Source organism: Colias philodice, chromosome 8 (genome assembly GCF_061535455.1).
Source record: "Colias philodice isolate Cphi_HAF_F1 chromosome 8, ilColPhil1 Martin Lab GWU primary, whole genome shotgun sequence".
NCBI classification, from domain to species: Eukaryota; Metazoa; Arthropoda; class Insecta; order Lepidoptera; family Pieridae; genus Colias; species Colias philodice.
Genome location: NC_143093.1, coordinates 298,851 through 320,808, shown reverse-complemented (window position 1 = coordinate 320,808; position 21,958 = coordinate 298,851). Strand labels below are relative to the sequence as shown.

Genomic DNA, 21,958 nt, shown 5'->3' with positions numbered 1-21,958 from the left:
ATGTCACCTTAAACTATTGAAAATATTTACCATTTTATACCTAAGCTTAAGTAGGTTTGTTTATTTCTATGTTAAACTCATTAAAATCTTCGTCCTAACTATAAACTGTATACCTACTGACGCCTACTGTGAAATAAATACTGTTATCATAAATTGAAAACTATATATCTATTTGATATAGTTGTTGAATTAACTTTGAAATTACTACCTTTTATTGTGTCACATAATTTTAACAAAAAGTTCACACACCTAGTTTCTATTAAAATGTTCTATTACCAAAACACTCATTAGGAAGTCATCTTACTCGAAACTTCGATTACGCAATACAGTGTTTTAGTGAATGTTACTGTAATCGTGCAATTAATGCAAAATACGTAGGAAACATAGTGCAATAAGTCAGAGAGTGCAGCCGGAGCGCATCACACGTCCATCGGTACGTGGCTTGCGAAACTACAAGATGGACTACTTCGGAAAACTTGCAAATTTCGAAATTACTTCGTAGACCATCTTCTGCAGCGCTATTAAAATGTAACTACTACACACCGTATTTTGAACATCTAGAATAGATGTCGATGAAAATTTTTGGTAGAAGAAATATCATACAAGTCTAACTCCATTTATCACCATTTCTCTCTTAAATATAATCTTAGATCTTGACTGTTTGACACAGATATACCGTATCCTAAATAATATCAACACATTTTATCTTGATACAAAATTTCTCCTGTATTTAATCAGTAAACTTTACTTAAGTGCTTGGGTCTAAAAAACTCGTGTGTCAAGATTTGTGTGGAAACTATATTATAATTATTATAAAATGCCCAAAACATATACCTTATAATATTACAGATAGCTAGACCGGAATAAAATTTATTGAAACTTGAATAATTCATTGACAATTCATACGTTGTAGAAATGAAGTCTCGATTAAAGTCGATTTATGTCCGTTTCCTCTGAGCAATAAGTAATAATTCATTTTCTATATGGAGTTGAGTGGAGATATTTTAGAAATTACCTCGCAGGCTAGAAATATGTCCATCATCAGGTTATCAATATGAATGTATATTTTCTATAATTATAGAAAGATAGCTTTTACATGGCTTTTACATACAATTAGAGGCGCAATATAATTTAACATGGGGGATTGATATACAAATTATAAATTTCACTAAATTATTATATGTGTTATATTTTCTCTATATTTCATACATTTTTCAATTGTTAAACATTTTAAAAAACTTGGTGATCCCGCGACTTCATCCGTTGTTAGTATTTTCGAGTCAGAGTCTATATTCAAATTTTATTAAACGCAAATTTAACACAAATATTTACTAGTTTCATTGAATTATGTTCCATATTTAGTAATTTCATAAGGCACCTACCGGATGTTGCCACATAGCCCGGCCATACATTAGCTCTGTGACATCGGCCTGACGCGCCAACAAGCAATTTTCATTGCATTTTCACTTGTTATAAAAACGATGTAGGTATATTTCTTACATGAACCTTTAATATAGTTTTAGATATGTTGGGGAGCTTGTAGATATGATTTTTAAATCAAATATGTTCGATAAACGTATTAATAGATTTTTCTCTCTACCGTAGAGCAAAAATTACGACATGGTTATTTTGATCAAGTATAATTGAAATCGTAAGTTTGCATTGAGAATATGTGTGAGGCATAGATGTTAAATTAAGCTTTTTAACCGACTTCAAAAAAAGGAGGAGGTCAATTCGGCTGGTATATTTTTTTGAATCTTAATACTATCTTAATACTATTATAAAGGCGAAAGTTTGTATGGATGTATGGATGTATGGATGTATGGATGTTTGTTACTCTTTCACGTAAAAACTACTGAACCGATTACAATGAAATTTAGCACACATATAGAGGGTAACTTGGATTAACACAGGATAGGTTTTATCCCGGAAATCCCACGGGAACGGGAACTATGCGGGTTTTCCTTTGAAAACGCGGGCGAAGCCGCGGGCGGAAATCTAGTTAATTATAAAAAGCTATTAAATACTGATATACTAATTTGAAAATATAAATAATTCATCCATATTCCGTAACATAATATTTCGAAATATACTTGTACAATACCAAATATACCTGCTGGCTGCTATCTAGCCGCGACTGGTTCTCAGCGACAAGTGCCTAAAGAGGGCAAGGAGACTCCACTCACATACCGCGTTCATTCATTGACCAATTACAACTTGTAATCAATACTAGTATAGTTTTGTGCTTTTGTTTGTTTATTTATTTATTAATCTTTAATATACAAACTTATTAAATAATCATTTTGTAATACTCCTTACAAAATGGATATAATGCGTACAAGAGGTGGAGTTATTGCTGAACAGCAATCTCTACCAGGCAATCTGTTTCTTTTGATAACAGAGTATAATTTTGATAACTGATTATAATTTATTACAAACTAGCGGTCCGCCCCGGCTTCGCCCGTGGTACATATTTACGTTTTCTCTACATAAGAACCATCCTCATACTTCAAGGAATATAATAAAAAAAGAATTATCGAAATCGGTTCAGCCGTTCTCAAGTTTACCAACACATTTTGGGATTCATTTTTATATTATAGATTTAAATTTAAATAGGTACGATTACAAAAAGTCAATTGTTTAGAATCTTACTGCAATAAACTATAATACGCTTCAGTGAGAAGGATTGCATTGTAATAATAGGAGTTTATTTTTAGAATCCAATTGTTTATAATCTAATGATAAATTTAACATTAAAGTTCTTAATTATGTAATAAAGATAAATCTTCATGTTTGAATGTTTTTTGTTTCAAATTTCTAAAAGCCATGCAAATAGTGAAGGATGTATCAAATAAGATTGTGAATCTGGGTCGCACATGTAGAAAAGGTAGAGAAAATGAAAGCGATGTGACCTACCAGCTACAGGCTTCTATATACACACAGAATATATACTTAAACATCATTGTAAAATAATTTAAATTCTGACATTACTTCCCTCTTTTCTTCTTACTATTGTAAATAATAAAAAGTATATCTAATATAAAATACTTAACGTTAATTAAAGTTGACTTTGATAAACGATATCAAATAATTAACTAAATGTTTGTAATAATGTACACAGCTTTTAATTAAATTATACATAAATCAAAGTAAATAGACATAATTACAAAGAATTACAGAAAACAGATAAACCACAGTTACAACATTCATTTCCTTGCGTATATTTTTTACTGCATTTTTTATGAGAGTTCGCTAATAGTACCTAAACCATGAGAGGTGAACCGCATTCCTAACTTCTTGTCATTGTTTCACATCAACTATTTAGCGACAACCGAACTGGCATGCAAATTTAGCTGTTTTGAATATCTACATAGATACAGGTAAATTAGCTTGGAGAAATTTTTGCATATGTAGTGGTGTGTATATTACTCAGATCTTAGAGCGCGTTTCCACTATATCGTTCTGGCCTATACAAAAATGTTTCGATATCCTTACATTACTATTTAATTTTATACTTATTCCTAGCAACACTTTTGTTTTCAATAAAAACAAGTTTTTATTTGAAAGAAAATGGTTTTGACTTTATAAAAAAAAATATATCATTCAATTTTACGTCCTTGAGCAAACGACAAGGCGACTACCGTGAAACAATAAAATATCGTGTCCATAATAATTTGTTTCATAATTAATATTTGACCATAATAATTACGAAACAAAACAAATAAATAAATCGTCACTTGATAGTGGAAAGTGGAAACACGCACAAAACCAGAATAAACCAGTTTACGCTGTCCGCAGGTGCCACGTGCAGTCGTTTGGTACCGTTAGAACATAAAGCACATTTCATTCAAAAATTATAATTATTATGTACGTAGTTTAATTGATAAATTTTGTATTATTTTGTTGATTGTTGTTATTATTTGTTATTATTGTTATAATATTTGTTGAAGTGAATTACATGTCCCGCAGCCGGAGGCCCCAAATGAAAACTCAGATGTACTTAAAAACTACATTTAATAGCTAAAATGAGACTTTTACACCCATGTCTGCACGATGCAGACCGGAGTTAAGGAATGAATTTATACAGTTTAATAATTATAAAGACGTAAGCTTGGATGCTAACTCAGGGAAATCGCATCCACATTATATTCCCGTGCGAACGGCGAATTCAGCAGTTTTGTATGAAGGCAGGGCTAGTGTTTAATTTGTGTGTAAGTGTTGTAACTTTATATTGTTAATTCAAAATGGCTCCAGTGTTAAAACATGGTCGAGGCAAGCCTTTGACTTCTCAAACTAAAGAATTAAACTTTAAATGTCGTTTCTTTTTCAGGTTAGTAAATTTTTCATTTTAGTAACATTGTTAATGTAAAAGTTATATGTATGTTGAATGTGCAAATATTAAATTAAAGTCTCATCTTTTTCAGAGGTGAAACACATATAGTTTAATTTAAAATCCCTTATATATATAAAATAAAAACTAAAAATAAAATGTTGTTTTATTTTATTTGCTGACCATACACTACTACAAACGCAAAAATTTCTCCAAGCTAATTTACCTGTAATCTCGACGATACTAATAAATAAACTTAACTAAAAAAGTCTATACAATTCGTTATAAAAGCTAATTGATGAAAAACTGTTTACCTCAACTCTACCTGTGTGTGGCCGATACCAATACCTATGTCAAAATTATGTGATTTTTTTAACGAAATAATTGCACACTATACTTGTATTTGACCCAAAAAAATGTTATTTTGTAACCAACAAGTGTGTGGCTTATTGATTGCAAAAACATTATATATTTAAACTATAAGAATTTCATTCGTATTAAATACTATTCATTTGAACTCTGTTAATTAAACATTCTTTATGTTTAGCTTAGTTGATTGTTTATTGATTGTAAAGTGCATTTAACAACAGCACTACACTGCAGAGACATAAACAGTGGTTACAATACCCTTATATATAAAACAAAAACATTGATTAGGTTTTATAGGAGATAAAATCAAGGAAGTGTTGTCACATTCCAAGCATCACGCGTGACTTGTTCACTTCTTGTCTTTACGGTCAACCTTCGGATCTTGAATACTATTAGATAATAGTTTTGCTTTGTGTAATTATAGTTTATGTAAAGGATACTTGAACTTGTTATCCTTCCTGTAAAATCATCTTAGCGTGAAAGTTAAATGTATTGTGTTTGTAGGTTTGTAACATGGGAGGCATTATTTCTGGAGAGATGCATTTCACAACGTTTCTGTAATAAATATTTGGCGGAAAAGAATGATAATCGATACGGAGTTAAACCTTTACACCCTGCAATGTGGCTGAAGTATTGTATCCTCTATGGTAGAGTCAAACATGATGATTGTCAAGTATGATTATTCCACAAGGACCGCAAGTTTTTGCATGACTGTAACTGAACAAGCATACTTAAAAGCTTAATTATCATAAATTTGATACAAATAATTGGCAATGATAATAAAGATACAAAATATGTGTTACAGATTCATGTCATCAGAATAACTTCAGAATTGTATAACAATCATTTACATGTAAATGAACTCTTGCAAGGATATAACGATGATGTTAACCTAATGTTCAGTTTGTTAGTCAACAGGCCATTCAACTTGATGCTGTAAACAAACTGGCACACTGTCGTTATGTGATGTTTCACTGTTCTGTAACATAATGTTTGGATGAATTATCTAAAATTATGAACATTACAGTTACGTAACGGTCTTCCGGTCACTTTCTTTGGCATTAGATAACGTTGTCGATTTATTTCTGGCAATATTATGTGTGTTATATGATGCTGTATATCTATAAACTTATCAGTTGCATGATTTTATTAGTTTTGTGTGTGGCAATGCAAAGAAGTCGCTTTTTAAGCCGTTCTCTATCTATCGCAATGTATATAGAAATTCAAACGTATGACATACCTACGAACATATAAAAATGCAATTATCCATATACATAATATTACTTCTATCAAGCATTGACGAGATTGATGTCTAGGTCACTGACTGATTAAAGAGAAGTTATTTATCACACATTCAAGTTTTATGATATAATGTTAATACATTCCTACATCTATTATTAAGTTATTTATGAAGGATAATAAAACATAATTTATCGAGACATCTTATTATTAACAAGCAATACATAAGAGAAATATTTATGACACGAAAGCGAAGGTACTCGCGTAGAAGTCACAGTAATATGTTTTTGATGCTCGACTTTTAAATTTCAACCTTACCTACAATCAAATAACTAACTACAGGGGGGTAACCGGCATCTCTTATAGCAAGCTTATTATAACATTACTATGTCTTTTCGTACCGTGACACCCTTAACGCAAGCTTGTTGCAGCGTTAAACTGATTTTGTCTTTCTAGCAATTTTGATGACGTCACTCGTAATAGTTCACTCAATTATTGGGACCGGTGCGAACTGCGATCTATTTGACAATTTGACAGTTATCAGATAATAATAGAACTTTACATCGGCTTGTTCGAAGAAAAGGCTTCAAACCTTTTGATTTAAGAAGAATCGTGTACCTAAATAGTAAACAAGTGCGTAATCATCACGAGTCCCTATGAGATATGGGGGCATCATATGAACAATTTGAAAATACAATATAACCTACAGATTTATCTGTGTAAGTACCATATAATGTAAGTACCATACCCAATGCAAATCTATTTAAAAATACGTCTGTATAAGTACACATTCTCCACTTGTTATTTCTCTGTATAATAAAATGCAACTCTACTTATTCCCTAAACATAAATTTTATCTAATACTTAATGTAAATCTATAAAAGATTGTTTATTATTTCTTCATGATTCAATATATTTTATCATGTTATTATTTACCTATATAGAATATAAGACTATAAAAGTAAATCTACACTCAAATACACTACCCATATTATACTTATGTAATCTGTTGTTAAGGATCTCATTTAATTTTGAGAAATAAAACCATTATTTATTTCCAGATTCTACAATCAATTCCGAGCACTAGGAATAAGATTACCCAGAGTAACCACATGGAAGCATTGATAGTATTCAAGAAGCCATAGTGCCAGCGCAACATGAATATATTTTTTCAAGAGGAAGCAATATCATACTTTAAATGTTTAAGTGCAATAAAAAACATTTATAAATCCAAAATCTTTATTTAGTCCTTTTTATTTATTTATTGACAAATCTTTTGCTCCTTTACTTCTCTTGATATCATTTATATAAAAAAAAGTGATAAAACATGGAAGTATTCGAAATTAGATTCAATTCTATTTAGCTTAAATATTTATTAAAAACAATTAGGTAGATATATTTAACTCAAATCCAAATTTGTAAGTAAATAGCATATTAAAAACACCCCTTGATTAAAAAAAATTAAGTTTTATTTATAGTACCAGCCTTTAAAACTTAAAATTCAATAAACAAAAACTTTACATTTACATCACAATGAATAATTCCTACACTAATAGATTAATGGTATTTATATTTTTATTTTAAATTTAAATCAATTATTGTATTTGCATAATAAAGAGTAGATAAATAATTTAAAAACTTGCAGTACTTATGTATACTTTTAATTTCATTTTTATTAAACTTAAAATGAAAACAATGTAGGTACTATATTAAGGTACAATTAAATTTTTACATTTTCAGATGTATGATACAAATATGAATATTTTAAGTGTAGACTGTAGACATGGTGGCGCCTCCCCCAACTTGAAGTTCTTCTACCACATGATCATCTCCCAAGCCGGTACTTCCTTGTTCAATGTTTGGGCAAGCCGGCAATCAACACAACTGTGAAAGATAAATTGGACTTAAACTGATTCTTTGTTGCTTTAAAATTTAATAAGTACATTTAATATGTTTACTTTTATTATTAAAGGGCTTGTCATGGTGTATGTAAATGTCTAAAAAGAAGTTTTTTAAACAATGTCGGTATGGTTTGTTAAATACCTTATTTGTTAATAATTTTTCAAGTATTTCAACGTTTTAGTTGTTAATCTTGCAATTCTTAATATTGTATTAAAAAAAACTTAAATGTGTAGGTACAATGCTTTAGAAAACTTTTAATATAAGTAGCTTCTAACCAAACATAGATAGGTTTGCTTATAAATTAATATAAATATTTACTTTTGACCAGCTGCTCTAGTTTTTGTGAACTCCCAAATCATTTGCACTTATACTTTCAGAGAATTCTATCAACTTCGTCTCAGCATAACTTTTAACTCGTTGGGAGTTATTTATGTACCTTTGTCTTTGTAACTTCAGGGTCAAGGAGCTTCGCGCACTCTGCACAATGTTCTGCTGCAAGTTAAATAAAAATTACTTCAATTAACAATAATCAAAACAGACGAAATCATGCAAAAACCAATACTTTATTCGTAAAAATATATCTGTGTTATCATAAATCGTCCAATGTTTTAGATATATTTATTACTCGTATATATTATCTTACCTTGCTATTTCAATTGCTCTTTCATGCCTCTTTCATGCATTCTTTAATGCATATTACTTATCTTTCGCAATTTTTCAATTTGATTTATCCAAATTTTAGATAATAATACGAGGACAGTGATTATGACATTTGGATTTTTGACGTTTAATTTTCAAACACCGCCATTTTTATAATAACAACCTTGTTTTGTTGAGTTCACAAAATAATCTTACTTTATTTTGGTACCGGGAGCCTTTTCAACATGATTACTATACGATTGCCTACAATGTCCAAAGAGCGAATGAATTCCGAAGTTTTGTCTATTTTTTTAAGATTAATGGCTTGGCTACGAGGCTTTTAGGCCAAGTCGTAATGATTTGTATCGAACATTAAACGTCAAAAATCAAAATGTCATGTCACTGTCCTCTTAATTCATATTATTATCTAAAATTTCAGATAAACTTAAACTTAAATACAACTTAATTATGTGAATCTCATCTCTAGATAAATGAGAAAGTGCGAAAAAGCAATATTGAAATAGCAAGGTAAGATAAAGTACGAGTAAGGACGATTTATGATAACAGACTACAGAGATATATTTTTACGAATAAAGTTTTGGTTTTACATGATTTCGTCTGTTTTGATTATTGTTACTTAATTGAAGTAATTTTTATTTAACTTGCAGCAGAACATTGTGCAGAGTGCGCGAAGCTCCTTGACCCTGAAGTTACAAAGACAAAGGTACATAAATAACTCCCAACGAGTTAAAAGTTATGCTGAGACGAAGTTGATAGAATTCTCTGAAAGTATAAGTGCAAATGATTTGGGAGTTCACAAAAACTAGAGCAGCTGGTCAAAAGTAAATATTTATATTAATTTATAAGCAAACCTATCTATGTTTGGTTAGAAGCTACTTATATTAAAAGTTTTCTAAAGCATTGTACCTACACATTTAAGTTTTTTTTAATACAATATTAAGAATTGCAAGATTAACAACTAAAACGTTGAAATACTTGAAAAATTATTAACAAATAAGGTATTTAACAAACCATACCGACATTGTTTAAAAAACTTCTTTTTAGACATTTACATACACCATGACAAGCCCTTTAATAATAAAAGTAAACATATTAAATGTACTTATTAAATTTTAAAGCAACAAAGAATCAGTTTAAGTCCAATTTATCTTTCACAGTTGTGTTGATTGCCGGCTTGCCCAAACATTGAACAAGGAAGTACCGGCTTGGGAGATGATCATGTGGTAGAAGAACTTCAAGTTGGGGGAGGCGCCACCATGTCTACAGTCTACACTTAAAATATTCATATTTGTATCATACATCTGAAAATCTAAAAATTTAATTGTACCTTAATATAGTACCTACATTGTTTTCATTTTAAGTTTAATAAAAATGAAATTAAAAGTATATATAAGTACTGCAAGTTTTTAAATTATTTATCTACTCTTTATTATGCAAATACAATAATTGATTTAAATTTAAAATAAAAATATAAATACCATTAAACTTTTAGTGCAGGAATTATTCATTGTGATGTAAATATAAAGTTTTTGTTTATTGCATTTTAAGTTTTAAAGGCTGGTATTATAAATAAGACTTTATTTTTTTAATCAAGGGTCTTTTTAATATGCTATTTACTTACAAATTTGGATTTGAGTAATATACCTAATTGTTTTTAATTAATATTTAATCAAAATAGAATTGAATCTATTTTCAAATAATTCCATGTTTTATTACATTTTTATATATATATAAATGTTATCAAGAGAATTAAAGGAGCAAATGTTTTGTCAATGAATAAATAAAAAGGACTAAATAAAGATTTTGGATTTATAAAATATGTTTTTAATTGCACTAATACATTTAAAACATGATATTGCTTTCTATTGAAAAAAATATATTCATGTTGCGCTGGCACTTTATAGTTTCTTGAATACTATCAATGCTTCCATGTGGTTACTCTGGGTAATCTTATCCCTAGTGCTCGGAATTGATTGTAGAACCTGGAAATAAATAATGGTATTACTTCTCAAAATTAAATGAGATCCCTAACATAAGTATAATATGGGTAGTGCATTTGAGTGTAGATTTACTTTTAAGTGTTTTATTATATAAATAATATAACATGATAAAATATATTGAATCAAGAAGAAATAATAAACAATCTTTTATAGATTTACATTAAGTAGGTATTAGATAAAATTTATGTTTAGAGAATAAGTAGGGTTGCATTTTATTATATAGAGAAATAACAAGTGGAGAATGTGTACATAAACAAACGTATTTTTAAATATACTCTTAAGATTTGCATTGGGTATGGTACTTACATTACTTTTATCTTACACAGATAAATCTGTAGGTTATAATTGTATTTTAAGATTGTTCATATGCTGCCCCCATATCTCATAGAGACTCGTGATCATTGCGCACTTCGCAATAATAAATTATTTACACGATTCTTCTTAAATCAAAAGGTTTGAAGCCTTTTCTTGGAACAACCCGATGTAGATAAGTTAATTTTGCATTTTTAATATAATAAATGTATTATCTTCTTTAAAAGCTTCATTTATTAAATAGATTCCCAACTACATACGTTTCACTTAAATTTGATGTGTATTCTTTTAATAATATTCAAAATAATGTTATAAAAGTTCCATATTTACAACTTCACTAAAATTGCTTAAAACTGTCATTATTGACATTATAACAAGAATGCTAAATGTCAAAGAGAGCGTGCCGGTTCCAATTTTTCGATTGACGTCTCGAAACCGCTCGAAACAGTCTTGTTGCAATTGGTTTTCATATGTTTTAGAAGGTCCCGGTGCCAAAAAAGTAAGATTATTTTGTGAACGCAACAAAACGTACCCATAATAAGACTGTTATTCTAAAGGTGCCGGTTACCCCCCTGTTCCAACAAAATTATGTTGCAACACAACCATATTTGTACGAATCGTTCATCTAAATATACAATCGAACTGCGAACAAGTTAATGTCAATATCCATTGTATTTGATTTATTTGCAAGATAATTCTCGACAACAGGTGACCGCCGGTTGCGACTTGCGACACCGCACAACAATCGATGCTTTGCGTAACCGAAAAATGTATGAATTCTCTAGAACATACAACGGAAATTATTGAAGGCATGTTTATGCAAATTGCTCTTTCAACGATTCAATATGCTGGTTAGTAAGCCTCATCATATCGTATTGCTAAAGGTATCGTTTCAAATCTCCCTGTGCAGTGTGCGCTATAAAAAGTGGAAAAACGTTATAAATATGTAATGAAAAATTGTCTCTTTGTGGTCTAAATCGATATTATTAGAATTTGGCAGTTACTTTCCTTAAGGCTATCGACTTTTTGACTATTTAGCTTCGGAAAAAGCTCTATATATAATAATAACAATAACAAAATCGAATGCCCTATTTCCCCACAATAGTATGTTGAAATACCAATCCTTAAACATACAATAACAAGTCCAGTACAAAGGTCGAACGTTCACTGGTTTATCAAAATTGTCTATTATCGTAATACCAGTATTATATTACATATAATATATGTTTACGGCATTTGGCCAACATTGCCGACAAAAAGCGTAATGATTAGTGCACTTAAGTCATTATAGAATCGAAGTTGCAAGTCTTAATAGAAGCAAGTCGTGATGGATCAAGGAGACATGGTGCGCCTTGTTTACTGACTACACTTGGTTAGGGCTAATTATAGACATGATTGCTATTACTTCATATTTAGGAATTTCAGTTAAATATTAACAGACAGAGTATTTGATAAATTGGCCAAAAAAAATAAAAGCCTACATATGACCTTATGGAGTTTAATTATTTAATAGTAGTCATATAAAAATCATCGGTTTTAATTTCTAATTAACGAAATGTCGCCATCAATATAAATATGTAGTTCAAGATCATCCTACTTTTCAATCTGTAATAAAACATTTAAATATTTCATATTTTACTTTAATAGAAATTTAAAAAGTTCAATGTAATGTCTGTTATAAATGCGATAAATATTAAAATATCTATAAATCTTTGACAAAAGGCTTTAAATATAGTAATTAAGAGCACCGTAATGGCAGGATGTTGCGCAGAACACATTAGCTCAGGTATTTCACAACAAGGATCGTATATATTAAACCAATTAAGCATTAATCTTTTTTTTATTCAATGCCATAACATGATATTTACTCATTTTTTAGTTACGATATTTAGGACTAGCTATATAATTAAAATCAATATTCACTATGGTCTATGAAGCTTAAAAGCTAACAAATATAATATAGGAATGACGCGTATTCTACTTCTTAAAATTACAATATAGGAACTATTTTACGATATTAATTAAACTAAATATTATATAAGATTGAAAGAACTCGTTTTAAACCCAAAAGTTCAAAATTATAGCAACACAAAGTGAACAAATATGCCCAGAATTACAGTTATTTCGAATCAGAGATCAGTGGGCTAAGCCCGTGTGACAAAACCCAAGGCTTCAATAATATAGTTATAAACAAGATGAATACAGATTTATTCGCGCAGTAAACAGCCTGTCGAGTTTGGTCTAGAATCCACTCCGGCGCAGGTGAAAGGGACGGCCCTACGTACATAACTTGGTACTGTTGACGACCTAGGAATCTAACGTTTACGTATTTATCATCGTTTTAAAAGCAATTATGGTAAATATTACCATACGTTGTAATAAAGTTTTATATTATACTAGTTTTCCGCCCGCGGCTTACCCAGGTAATTCTTATAGAAATGAGATGTTTTAGCACGGAAAAAATAGCCTATGATAGAATTACTCCGTTGTGATGTGAAAGAAAGATAAACAAACAAACACGCTTTCGCATTTATAATACGAGTAAGAATTTATGAATGAGGAAAATATTTATTTAATTACTAAACACAGTTTAGCGAGTTTACATTAAAATAATTTAATACGAAATCTAACATAGAGACGAAGGAATTAAATTAACAATAATGTTAAAATAAATTGACTAATCAACACAAAAAATATTTATTAAAAAAACATAACCTAAATCCATAGTTATTTGTGGTTATATTATACTATGCTAATTCGTAGCTCCTGAGACCAGCCAGCGCCATAGCGCGTTCAACCAACTCTACAGCTTAATGTTTTAATTATAGACTAAGATTCAGATGTCCGATTATTATTTTAACTTTTCTGCCAACCGTACCGTGAGATATTACCAGAAGCTTTGCACACAGACGCAACGACACGCACACAAACAAATTGACTGCGTGTTTAATGAATGAAAGGTCAGCATCATAGTTTATTTAGACGATAGGCGTGTCTAATATTTACACTATTCAGATTGCAAAATTTCTCACACAAATTTTGATTGATTTTTAAATGTGAAAAATGACAAGCACGCATAGTCAGTCAATGCTAAACAGTAATAGAAAATAATTGAACAAGCCAAGTTTATTAAATGAATGTTTTAATATTTTTATACAGCAAAAATTCTTTCTAAAAATTACATAGGATTTCTTCACTTTTAGATTCTAATCTACACTCTTGTGTAAATAAATCGTAAATATGAATAGAATGCGACAAGTTAGCAGCACGATGTAAACTGCACAAGTTAGTGCGTCTGATTCACAACTTAAACAGCTTTTCCAAAAAGAGAAAACTTTTTACTTAAATCTAGATTATACATAAATGTTTTTCAGTGATCAAGAGACAGATTAAATATACTGTAGGTATTTACTTACATTTAGGGCCGATTTTTCAATGCTTGGATAAAACTTATTCGTCGGATAATGTATAAAACTACCATTTTAAAAACGTATTGTTATGGCCCGTATTTGACAGTTTACGTGACATTTTAATATTATCGTGTAATACTTTATTGGATGGATAAGTTTTATCCAAGCATTGAAAAATCGGCCCTTAATAAAAATTGTTATCGTCATGTATGATGTTATGACGATGCAGACTATAAGCACAGAAAACATAATCGTAGCTAAAGCTAAAGACATTTTCAAGGATGATAACGAGCTGGGTAAAATTACCTAGTATATGCGGACCAGGAAAACGGTATACCAATTACCAGGTCTAGTATCTAATCTATGACCAAGTCCTACGATTTCAAACCAGCTATGAACCCATTGAAATGTAAATTTTATGTAAAAAAATTACTAAATTAATTACTTATAAACATACACAACCACCGTACCATCCATACAAAAAAATGCGCTATGAATTGAGAGCGTCCATAGTTTTTGGGCACATCGGTCATAAATGATCCACGATTAGTTATAAATTCCATCAGTTCCCTTTCACTTTCAATGTAGAGAGAAATACATCTAATTCCTAGTAATTTTTTATAAGCGACTTCTTGTAGAACTCATTCGTAAAATACGTGTCAAAATTCACTTATTATTGTAACTAAATTCTCATGGAAATGCTATAATATTTCGTCGTCGTGCGCAAGAGCTGCTAAAAACCGCTTGTTGCGATATGCCGCTTGCGTTTCAACCCGTGTGACATTACAACAACTACGAATCGTATTACTTGAAATTAACTAATTTACGAACCGCAATACGTGAATGGATATAAAGACTCGTCTCAAATTATATGTTTCGAAAATACTAGGTATATAGGTATAGCCCGCATGAAATATTTAATAAAACATGTTAAAAAAATTTAATAAAACATGTTCACTTCTTAAATTCTCATTTCTCTCACAGCTTTAGGCCTAAATTACTATAAGATTTATGTAAAATTGTGCGCGAAAAAATAATACGATTTTAAGTTTTTTAATTATTAACGACGACGATGAATTCAAATTAAAAGTCTTTGAAGTAAGAAAAAAATCGCATCTACTAAATAAAGAGCGAAACAAACTTATCAACATTCTATCAGGTTATCGATAGATTATCGAGTACATTAGAAGTCTGCGAGTCGGTCAGTTCGAAAGTTTCCTTCGTTATCACGTATTTGTAAACGAGTCGAGATATATGAATGGACAAATTACGGGTCGCGTGAACTTTAAACTGTGTCACACCGGATGCTATGCTATCTGAAACTATAATCTTGTATATATCCTAGCGCTGATTCAACATAGAGTAAAAATAATAATAAATTATAGCTTAGAGCCATGTTCAAAGATGTGTAAATACGATATTATTACCGTAATAACAAAACTTTTTTAAAGTATTTTTTAAGAAACAAATTATTTCTACATGACTGCTTGCTTGTAAGTATAATTTATGTTCTCATTGGAGTAAGTTTTAAAAATAAATAAGTACATATTTAAAATATAATATTTTGTAAATTGAAATTTACAACGAACGATAGGACTATCTTATTCTATTTTGTCAAAAGACTATATTCTGTACCTATATTCACCTGCATATTCGATGGAAATATTATGTAATTACCTATTATTAACAGGATGCGTATTCTCTGCAACTGTTATCAAAATTCTGTCAATTATCTACTGATTTTATTAGATCAAACTGATCAATAATACATATAATATGTCTTTCTTTACATTAATTGTTACTCTCATAGCCTATCTATCAGTGGAGGAGGCACCGGGCAGGTGGTCGGACCACTCTCGCTGCAGAAACAGAAAGCGACCTGTCCCACTGAGCGACCGGTGACTTACGTCGACGTGCACAAATCATCGCTAGATCCAATGTATCTACGGAATTTGGTTGAAGAGATTGGAAAAAGCAAGGACTTACTTGTGGGTTTTGATTTAAAATGTTAGTAAAGAATGATTTCAGTAAATTAGTTGTTGAAAATAAGTCGCGATCTTCACATATCGTTAGCTTAAATTTCTATTTTTTTTCTATTAATAAACTCATTTCATAATACGTTCATCATTTGCATATTTATAAATTAATTTTAGCTGTTACCTACATTATTACACGGATTAAGACATAGAACGAATTACTCCTACATGAAATCCTTAATTACCCACAAAACAATTATTTGTAAGCTTGTCAATCAAGGCTTGCGTAAATTGCGCAAACTGCGGTGTTTGTTTGGTAATCCGTGTGTACCGTGTGTGCGAACCATCCAGGGTTGCCAGCTAGTTGTGTATGTCCTTATTGGGAAATTAAAATATTGGAGCCAAGTCTGATGTAATGTAAGTATGCTATGTAGGTTCAGGATTCAAAACTATACCCACTGCTTGTTCTATACTGACATTCTTCATTTAAAATGTTCATGTGTATATGTATAATATGTATCATGTTTCAAGCAAAGCATTTCCACCATTCTTAAAGTTATCAATTTCAACTCTCATTCATCTAAAACAGCTATACACAATCGATCAAGTAGATACAGCAAATCATAAATCAAAATAACAGTTTTATGTATGACTGTTTACATAGATTTTATTAATGCGCTCCATTTTCAATCACAAGCTTTTACACTAAAGTCGTGTAATGAATTCCAATAAGACGTATTAAAGATTTAGCACCTGTCAATCCTACCGACACCGATTTGTGAAACAATGTTAGCGCTTACAGTTAGATCTTTTGTTGTTTTTGCGAGATGCAAGCGAGATGACGGTGACTATGTCTCGTGGAAAACACATATTTTGTATAATGAAATTACTATAGTGATGTATACGATGTTTCTGTTAACAACAAATATTCTTGAAATTATAATATTAAAATTAGTCACTCATCATGATTTGCTTCTATTTTTAGATTTGGGCATTTTTTTCTCTTATTATAGTTTTTCTCAGTGTTCAACTGTGTTCAATTTAGCACATTGAAGCATGAAAAGGTACAGCTAGAATATATGCTTAAAGGCATAACGTTCATTAATATAAAAAAAAAACAATAAAATACTATAGATAACGGTTGTATATGCACCACATAACTTTCCCGGCGAGGTCTTTGCACTCCATTGTTTATCTGTACCACGAAGGCTGCTGCTTATCTGTGATCGCTGATTGATCTTACGAGCAAGTGGCCGCCACACTGACAAATACGTTAATTAATACTCTGATAGAAATTCTTTTGGATTTTTGATTATCTATGGAGAGTACAGATTGCATACTATTATGAATTTTTCTCGTTTCGCCATCTTGATTATTGACACGAGATCGCTATGAATATGGAACTACGTTTAAATTTTGTGGGGAATGTTTCGAAAGACGATAGATTAAGATGACGAAATAATAACAGGAATTCAAAATTGCACGATTTTGAGATCACGAACAGTCCATAATAATATCAAATGTACACTACATTTGATATTGTTGCGCACACAAAATTACAAGGATAATTTTTTTAATCTATAAAATAAAAATTGATTGAATTGTTGATCTATAATTTAAAAGAAAATTGCTAAGCTAAAAAGGAAGCTAACAGAGAGATAGTAATGAATGTATACTAAAATTTGCGAGCAAATAATTTGCCATTCATTTGCAGGTTTTTAAACACCATTGTATAAACTTTATTACATTCCTACACATAATTGCCATCCAACAAATTTCCCTCGTTTTTCCGAGCAATTCTGTGCAAATCGATAAAAAACAAAGTGGCGATTTCTCAATGGAAGCGGTTGAGAAAACTGCCCATAACTGGAGTGCAAGTAGGGCTAATTAGTTGAGGAAAAACTGATCCGCAGAAACTGATTTCTAGCGGACACCATGGCATGGGGCCCGGGAGAAAGTTCCATCAATTGTATAACAGTTCATCGACTGAACATTTTTATCGCTGTGACATAAGTGACCCGTTGCGATGGGTGGGGTGATAGCCAATTACTATTTAGTACACGAACATAAAATTTATACCTTTATAACCGAGATGAACCTATGCAAATTATATATATATATATATATATTAATTGTAATTAAGAATTATTATTTTTATGTTATATAGATAGGATTATGATGTGTAATGAGTTTTATGACCAAATATAGGAAGTCATTACTCGACTTCATTAGGCTTAATTAAAAAAATCATAAATAAAATTTGTCTATTTTTATAACTAACAAGAAGTCCTCTTGGCATAAATTTTAATTTGCTTCAAGTAAGTAGGCGGGCAGCTTGTAAATAATACAAATAATAAATTATCCGCAAGATACAAGAACACTAGAAAGTTGGAATTCGTAACGAGAGTGTAATTATAATTGGTAATTGCGAGAGAGTCGGGCCCTTTCAGCGAACAGACACGCGGCGCGACGGGCGCGGGGCCACGTTCAGTGTACTTTCTATAAAGGGACTAGAGCTTTACTACTTTTCATAAAAAAATAGCCAGTCACTGGTTTTATTACTGATTAATTACAACTTAAAAAATAATCTCAAAAATCTAATTTCTTAAATGTTTGTCAGGCTGAAATCGCGGCGCAACTAAAGAGCTTTTGGGTTTGTAAATTGATTGATATAAATAAGTATAGACCATATCACACAATTCCAAATTGAATAAAGTACAGTTGCAATGACAAGACAAATTTTGATCCAGAACGAGTCTTCTCACTCTTTTCTTAGAGTAGCAATTTTTTTATTGAATGACCATCCCAAGTCATCGATGTTACCTAGCATGGTATTGGCTAACCAAAATTTTTGTCTACGCTAATTTTACTGAAACGTTTATTGATACTAGCCAGTAAGTTCGTTTTCTATTATTCAATTGTGTTATCCATGTTTATTTTAATTAAATATTATTTACTGCTAATAAATAGTTGTTACTATTTCAATTAATGTTGAATTGATAGTAAAATCTCTTCTTGGAAACTGATTAAAATGAAACAATCATGAAATGCATTCGATATTCATGAAGATTGAAGAACTAAGAAAGTTGCATTTTATCTATGTATATCTTAATTTATATAAAATAAACACTTTACATAAAGTGGATCTTACAACAATTGAAATAAGGTTAATTTTGTGTTGTTTAGTAAAAATATATATTGTCATAATGCATGCGTAGCATTACGTTAGAACAACTGGAGCGGAGGAGAAATTAAAAATAGACACATATTAGATATAAATTGTTTTGCATGCATTCATTACTCAGAAATAAAATAAACATAAATATGTACTTAGATTTTTAGGAGCATACAATCTGAACTCTGCCGTACAATATAAACAATATATGTATTATAATTACACATACACCCAAATTAGTATAGTGTAGTAAGTTATCCAACTGCAAGATGAGTAGTTAAAAATCGAAAAAAAAAAAACACATTTCTAATTTATATAATTGCAAAACTATGAAATGACCAAAATGCTTAAAATTTTATGATGCTCATTCTAATCTTACGTCACTATATAAATTAGTGAAGCGAATTAATTTTAAGCGACATTTCCACGCTCTTACAAGGCTGTACCAAATCAGACAACCGTAAAGTTTTCGTGTGTACCACAATTGGGCACACATTTCACTGCTGTGCCGAAACTGGCCCTTTGCTATAAAATGATTAGACAATGTTGGACGATTGGTCACGCGCAGCATGCCCTGTGGTGTAACGTGTTATGAAACTCATCAAGAAGCGGTATCTAATATTAAAAAAATCGTCGAATTTTTTATTATAATTTATATATTAAGTCGAAGGACATAATAGATTGAAGATTAATTGATATCAGTTGTATTTTGCCAAGTAGGTATATTTACGCTTTCGCTTTTGACTTATTGCTAAAGAATTTATATCAATACTGAATCAATTACATAATCAAAAGTATTAATTTGAATCTAAAATTAATTTAAGTTTGAATGATTCTTTGATAGTAATTTTCTTACAGGCAAATATTTCTTTAAGAAGAAAATAAATAATTACTCGTACGCGTTGATGTCTTTTCTAAGAAGTGTATAACGGTTACATTGAAGCCGTTTTTTCTGCTCCGTTGATAATATATGAAGCCTCTCGATCTTTAGATCTACTTACGTTTGAAATGTAAACCTGCAACGGAAGTTGGTGAGCAATACTGATTCAAATTGAATATCATTATTCTTCTGTGTATAATGAACTGTACAAGAACTAGAACCTTACGTAAATAATACATACAATTTGTATGTTATAAAAAAAGTAATTATGATAATATTGCTCTAAAATTATGATAAAGTAGAGCAAGCGCTTGTTTTCGTAGAAATAAGATTGATTCATAGGATAAGCAAAGTATTTATCTTTCATCTACATAATATTATACAAAATAGAGTCATCAAGAGAAGAGAAAGTACCACAATATAATAACGTTTAATCACCACATAAACAGTTTACTCCGAACCATCATTTATGGGAACGTTGTTGAAAAACAACGGCTCTTCAATTTGCAATCTTCTTTCACATGATCATTTCTTCTACATAATATCATTACAATGGACATAAACTATACACTATAGACCATAGGGCATAGACGAATGTGATAATGGCGCTGGGAACGCGCACCATTAGGCACATCAAAGGCGCCGACAAGTGGTTTTATTGCGTGCATTATTCCGCGCTTCCTGATCGCACAGCTTCTATAACTGTTGTAATGCCTTCAACCTACGTCATGTGATTGCAGTTTGAAACATATTATAATCTTTTGAATGATTCAATTTTAGATAGATTTCTATTAATGGCTATGTATGTTTTTCAGGGGTTTGTAGATAGCAGATATATTTACATACCTACTACAGACTAAACATGCTCTATATTTTAATAATTATATGTAGGTATTGCAAATTAAAAATATCTTCTCAATTTATTTACTTTTTAGGTCATAACCAAGACGTAGAGTTAGGGCATGCACCCGGGTTTACCCGGTTCCGAAAAACCCGGGTAAACCCGGGTTTTTTGATGATCTTGAGAACCGGGTCTGAATAGTATGAAACCCGGTTCTCCCGGTTCCGACGAAAATATTAAAATATAAAGTATTATTAAATATTTTGATGCATTATTTTAACAAATTTATTGTATCTGGCAACGTCAGACTCACGTGCATCGCGAATTTTCGTGCCACGCCTCAAGCGTGGCTCCGATTGGTTGTCTAACCTTAGATGCTATAAGTTTCCTACGGTTGTATTGCCAAAAAAAATTAGGCTTCGAAAATGACAAAAATTAGGCTACAGAAATATTTTTATTAGATTTCTCGTGAATTTGAAAAGCTGTTAATTTTACTGATTCATATAATGATCGAGTCATGTTTTTGTTTTTGGTATCAAGCTGAAATTTATATCGAATACTCAAGTCTTCGGTCCCTTTTATGTGAAAAAGTCGAACTCACAAGCCAACGCATCAAAAGATACAGCCGTAAATGCTGAAAATTTTCGCAAATTTCGACATTCGCATGGGACTCAAAACCTACAGCTGGGTACCTACTTTTCATGTTTTTATGTGATATTATGATAACAAGAGCGCCGAGACAACCGTCAAAACGCTAAGAAATAGAATACGCTATCGATACAAATTGACATAAGCGTATGATGTTTTGCCTAAGGATTCGGTCACACTACCAACGACGACGACGACCACGAACAAAATTTTCAT

General features: G+C 30.7%; 1 protein-coding gene and 2 long non-coding RNA genes across 3 annotated transcripts in view; 1 reads left to right on the top strand and 2 right to left on the bottom strand.

Moving 5' to 3' along the window:
• LOC149486250 (uncharacterized) overlaps window positions 1-21,958 on the bottom strand; it is a 38,834-nt gene that overhangs the window by 4,751 nt on the left and 12,125 nt on the right. The window lies entirely within an intron of this gene.
• LOC149486252 (uncharacterized) lies at window positions 7,442-8,879 on the bottom strand. The gene is made up of 3 exons (XR_016315920.1): window positions 8,484-8,879; window positions 8,159-8,332; window positions 7,442-7,822 (listed from the first exon to the last, which is right to left on the bottom strand). It is a non-coding gene; the product is annotated as an uncharacterized LOC149486252 (long non-coding RNA).
• On the top strand, window positions 8,979-9,800 carry LOC149486251 (uncharacterized). Its single transcript, XR_016315921.1, has 3 exons — window positions 8,979-9,007; window positions 9,148-9,321; window positions 9,658-9,800. It is a non-coding gene; the product is annotated as an uncharacterized LOC149486251 (long non-coding RNA).